Genomic DNA, 6,241 nt, shown 5'->3' with positions numbered 1-6,241 from the left:
AGATATTGTTACGACCAATCGTAAGTAATGTTGCTCTATATTAACCGTTATTTCTGCATATTGACGAATACCAGATAAAGATAACGGAACCTATATAACCCGTGAAGAGCCAAGTTGAGTTGAGTGCGGGTAGCGACAATGACAAAAACGACTTTGCCTTATTAAAACGCCATAATTTCGATGCTCATTATAAGTCAAAAAGACGGGTTTATAGCTGCCTGAAATCACAAATTGTGATATCCATTATCAGTTTTTAGCCTATTATTAATTTAGAATATATAAATTGAAACAAACACATGGTATGCTCAGGATTTCATCAATGGGCAGGTCAGATAAAGCGTTCCGACTAATCTTTTCCTGCTGGACACGATCGGACTCCGAAATAGAAAAGGTTACCCTCAATGTTTTGCTGGAGCCCGACTTTCTGCACAACTTGCCTAATTACGGAAAATCTCCCGACTAATCATATGGGCGCTCTTTTTGTGCTCAATACATATTATATTCGAATAAGAAGAATTAGACCTTTATAAGGTATAAAATACAAATACATGGTATTAGGAGGGTGATTCTTCTTATACATGTTTAAAAATGTAAATAAAATGCATATCTAATCACAGCACCCGCAAGTTTTTCAGAACATATGGACATTGCAGTTGGTGTGACGGTAGCCATGTTGATATATATAATTATTATATTGTATAATTGCGGTGGCTGTGTATTTGCTTTGGAGACGAAGGCAACGTGGACAACCTGGAATAAAAACACAGGATACACACCATGGAAAGGATAATGACGCACTAGAAACAGTAGAAATGGTACGTTATTTAACAAAACTGGCATCCTTTTGAAAACCGTTTAAATTCATTCATTTACAATGATGATCACATTAATGCCAATAAATTATCCTCATTAGGACTCCAAATCGACAACAAAATACCACGACCCAACAATGGTGACTACCAGTCACGACCAGGGTCTTGGAGAATTAGTTTCCCGTGGAGCATCACCATCAGCTGTTGACGAATCCTCCGCCCATCCTGAAAACAATGTGGACGATTACGAAGTTGCTGAAGAAAATGGGCAGGATTCTTGTGAGATTTTGAGTTTGTGAGGTGAGCGTGTATGTGTGTCATTTGTTCAACCCGTTCTGTACCATATCAGAAGGTTTGTCTACAAAACAATGCACAGTCTCCACCTTGATACACCGGAGTACACAAATTTGTCCGAACTCAGTGAGCCTAGCAATGCCTTATCTCTACACAGTCTGTGTTTACACTACGCGGTTGAGTGCATTACATCATGTGAACTGTGTGAGATTCTAGCTGGTGACTAGTGGAAAATACGGCATATGTGATTGGTTTTGTCCCCGATAGTTTCCTTCATCCAATCAGAAAAGTTTTAATATCAAGCGCAATCTGTTAAAAACGGCCTATTCACGCACACTTTTTGACTAAGATGTACATTTTGAAAGTCAAAACCCCGGTTGATCTTTGCAATAATTTGATTTGATTTTATGTCATTAAATGAAAGTGCACACTTATATTGTCCATATATATGACCGTTCACGGCGAATGAGCCGTAAATTCCTCCCCAGTCAATTTTGTTTTATTTCGTGTTTAAAAATAAACATCATAAACTTAAAAATGGTATATCAATTGACTTCAAACGATATCCAGAAGCGGGGTTATGGTTTGTTAAACTTGGCTCCTTCAACAAAATTATAGCTTTTTTCGTTTCTACATGTGTCTCTTTTTTCACATTGCTGGCAATAAATATCTAACAGTCATAATTGGCGGTCATTTCAAATCATCCCCAAGTCAACGAGGTTTAAGAAAGTTCTCTCATTGTTAATTGTTGGTTATGCAATGCATAATATGCATAATATGCATACCTATACAAAATTCAATGCCTGGTAACCCACCACTTGAACAGGATTTAGCAAAAGCAAACAAAGACCAGAGCTATTAAAAGTTCTATAGCCATCTAAGGTAGAAGCTTATTATCCACTTCAACAATAGGATAATTGATTAGTATTTCACTATCAAAATGAGATCGATGTCGGGCCAGCTTAAGTTACCGATGAATACGACCTTCGTACATATTTTACACCGTAACTCAGAATACAATTTAGGGAATTTACAGCTAATTTGTGCTGCCGGGTCACATATTAGATGCATTGAATGAGCAATGTGCCAGTTCTCTTTAAATTACAAGTCTTGTGCAAATTTTCTATTTTCGCCTGTTTTGTCATACAGGTGTAAATTCAATGAACAATGACTTTGCTTAAAGAGGTCGTAGAAATTGATATGACGTTTATGTAATCATTATTGTTATATTTGTATTTTTGCACACAGGCTTACATGACCGTAGAAGTGTATGGAAATGTGAAACTGGCACCAATCAACACCGAACGAGATGATCGTTAAAATATATAGTTTACAAATAATGAGATGGAGTTATAACTTGGGCGAGACTATTTTGTTGACAAACTCCATTTATATCAGAAGATTTTTATACTAATAGAACATTTTGAACATATATTTTTGTAGTCATACAAAACGTTTTAAGTTTGTGGACATCAACCATTCTCACCTCTACTTGTCCCATACTCTTGGATCATTTCATTTCTTGTATTCGTCTCAATATCTGTCCATATAAATCCACACATTATAGTACATAGATTTCTAGTGATACAAATAAGAGTGCCTGTATAGCACTTCAAAAACGTCCTGTATTCAAAACGATTTTCTTTAACCTACATCAAGTCATGACAAATAGAGTGCCCTATAGTTTCAGTCATATCAAGATGAGCTAATGTTTCCATTTTTGAGTTACATAATAGCGTGGTCTCGGTGTAGGAGGGACACAACATTTTCTTACGCCTTCTTTTATAGTTAATATATACAAAATATTGTAATACCTCTCGAAAATAAAGACGTTATCATTTAATTCGCATAAACTTTTTACAGTATCCTATTTATTGTTAATCCTTCTTTTTACTTGTTTTAAGTTTAACCAATACATTTGTGTAAAGCACACTGTATGCTAAAATGCTAAAAAACCCGGTATTCACATGGAATCATGTGTAATGTGTCTATTAATATTGAACTAATTTCTCGAATATTGTAAAAACATGAATAAAAAACTATTAAATTAAAACTGTAGACCAGTTTTAAGTAAAAGGGTCAACATTAAGTTTGCCTACACGCCATATCAGCGTCATATAACTTACATTAATGATTTTGAGTAAAAATTACGTAGCCTGTTAGATGTGCTGCTAATATCATACATAATGTAGATTCATCCAGTAGTAGAAACAGAGGTGAATTATGAATAAAATACTGGAATAACTTACGAATTTCGCGAATTTTCATCCAATCTCATTGGACTTCATCTGGCAACTGCAAAGATGCTCCGGTATTGATCGTAATCGGAGGCTGGTCACGTGTCAATTGGCAAGGAATATTGGCAATCGATGAATCCCATGCGTGTGAAAGTCAGGCCCCCTCGTTTGTTGAGGGATGGCTTCTCCACTCGTTCACAAATCGCTTCTCAAACTCCCCGCTCAAACCACCTCTCCTCACGATCTAGAATGATAACATCCTCCGTATCAATTTGGTGTCCGAAAGTTTTGGCATGAGCGTATATAGCAGAATCCGGTTGCCGGTCAGTAGAACTAGGACGTCTATGGTGTCCAAGACGAGCTTTGAGGGATTGCTTTGTTTCTCCTACATACGCTTCTGTGCAGTCCGGATCTTCACACTTATAACCGTAAACAAGGTTTGACTGCTTGTCTCTGGGGAGCTTATCTTTAACATGGACTAGTTTTCCGCGCAATTTGTTTACCGGTTTAAACGCGGTTGTGATGACGAAGAGATTATAGATGTTCTTTACTCTTTCAGAGACACCAGCATAGGGGATAGTTATCAGTGTTTTGTGAGTGGCTTGTTCAGAATCTTCATTGGGGGTTACTGAGGCTTTTTTTGCGTCTATTTTTATTTTGGCCTGCTCAAAGGCCCGGTTCGGGTAACCGCACTTCCTTAAGGCTCCTTCAATGTGATCTTTCTCATGCGGAACGTTGCTTTCTTCGCTTATGATTGTTTCTGCGCGATAGTGGAGAGTGCGTATGACCCCGGGTTTGTGACGAGTGGGTGGTGCGACCCAAACTGCTTTAATGATCTGTGTGGGTCGGCTTACGGTAAACTACTGTAAAATTCTTACGGTAAACTACGGTAAAATTCATAATTCACCTCCCCAATATCATACATATATTAAAGAAATACTTACGTGTGAACAAACATTTTGACCATTTAACTTCAAACTAGCCCCATATTTTAAATTTCAGTTCTTTTTCAATCATTATTGCACTTTTAATTTCAATTTTAAATACACTTTGAGAAATTATTAACCTTTGACATTGGATAAAGTTGTTTTTGAACCGCCCAAATATTGAGCTACCTAATGACAACGTTTTTGTCCAAAACTTGCCATCAAATGACACAAGTTTTTAAAACTAACATTTGTTTTACACAACAATAGTGTAAAAAGTTTGTAAACTTTTCAAATGACTGAAAGGAACATACCCCCCCCCCCCCAAACACTCCCCTGAGTCGCGCAAGCGCGACGAGATACCCGCCTCACGGCCATATTTCACACCCCTCTCTCAAGAAACTCCCCAAGACATGTGGAAATCAACTGATAATCCAAGACAATTTCCATCTGTGGTCTTAGTGTATAACTCGGATAACTTGAGGTGTCCGTCTTTGAAATTCTTTCCGATATGCTCACACATACATAACGTGAAGAATATACAATTTATACAAGAGTTTAAAAACAGATAAGGGCTGATTATACTATTACTTTAATTGTTGACATATCAACTATCAAAAGAGTAAATAGTAAAGTGCTAGAGGTAATCTAATGGTGGACCAACTATAACTGGACTTTGAGTTTCTATTTTCTTCTTTCTATCGCTTCGCCTGACAAATCAATATTTTGTCAATGGTAAAAATGGCTATTACTTCACAAATTTTGTTCATCGTAATTTTACTTCAATGTCAACTTAATAACGGTAAGCATGCAAACAATACACTTGTTTTCTAATAAAATAATTTAGAGCTAACAATTTCATGTGTACTATAATGCTAAGGAGATCACATCGAATAATCGAGGCACCTTGTATTGCTGAGGTGAGAGTTAGTGCTTTAATTCATACAAACAGAAGTATATAAGTATGCAGTAGTTATGGGTACCGATACATGATTGACTGACAAGTGACTCATTTAGGATTACAATCACGCATATATATTATATTGACATATTTATGAGCGAATTGACTAAACATGAAGGTGTTTTACAAATCTTCTGCTCTGGATGTTTGCATATACACCTCGTGTAACTTATTTATAAAACAAAGCTGATCTCGTTTTACTATCTGATACTTTTTCAAACGGAGAATATAAATATGGCTAATATTGAGACAATTTTCTGCTTTTTTTAATTGGATAAAGGCAATACTAACATACACTTGAAGTTTCAATTTATTATGTCAAGTTAATTTGAAAGAGTCCGACCTTGAAATGACATTCGATTGCATAATCATTTGGTCACTTGCCTTCGAGTTTCAGTGCAACGGAGAAATGCCTCGTTAATAGCAGCTGGCAATTAGCAGACCTAATAATTATAAACATGATAAAGAAAACTGGTTAGCAGCGTGACGTGTACCAAGAGTATTGAAATCAATTGTGTTATATTTTCCTCAGGTGCTCTTTTGGACTTCACCTGCTTGTCAAATGTTCCTCTTCTTGACCCAGAGGGTAATAATGATGCCTTTATCGGTGGTTACAGAAGTGGAGATGATTTAGATGCAAATGTTGATTTTAGTCGAGTGATAGATCTGGAGAATGGAAATGGACTCCAGTTACCAACAGGGTCTACGCAGGAGGAGCATCCTAGCAATGGAGCAAGACAACTAAAGATGCCAATTGATGGGGGAAAAGGAAGAATTGGTGCGTTCAATTGTGAAGCAGAGAAGGACAGCCAAATGCAGAATGTAACAATCATTGTTCATCATTACCAAGGTAATATGTATAACGGATAAGATATGATCTCATGTGCCGGGATCACTGTAAAGTTGCTGCAACAAATTAGCACTCTTATCGCAAAACTGACATCACGTGTCATGCACTGAGTTCACTTAATACTGCTGGCTAATGTTTTGAAACGATCACAAATACTTGAC

The 6,241-nt window shown here is 36.7% G+C and overlaps 1 long non-coding RNA gene across 1 annotated transcript; it reads left to right on the top strand.

The window, feature by feature from the left end:
• The first annotated feature begins 700 nt into the window (after positions 1-700).
• LOC140165251 (uncharacterized) lies at positions 701-2,485 on the top strand. Its single transcript, XR_011860663.1, has 3 exons — positions 701-815; positions 914-1,112; positions 2,355-2,485. It is a non-coding gene; the product is annotated as an uncharacterized lncRNA (long non-coding RNA).
• The last annotated feature ends 3,756 nt before the right edge of the window (positions 2,486-6,241 follow it).

This window comes from Amphiura filiformis, chromosome 1 (genome assembly GCF_039555335.1).
Source record: "Amphiura filiformis chromosome 1, Afil_fr2py, whole genome shotgun sequence".
NCBI lineage: Eukaryota > Metazoa > Echinodermata > Ophiuroidea > Amphilepidida > Amphiuridae > Amphiura > Amphiura filiformis.
This window is presented reverse-complemented; position numbering and strand designations above follow the sequence as displayed.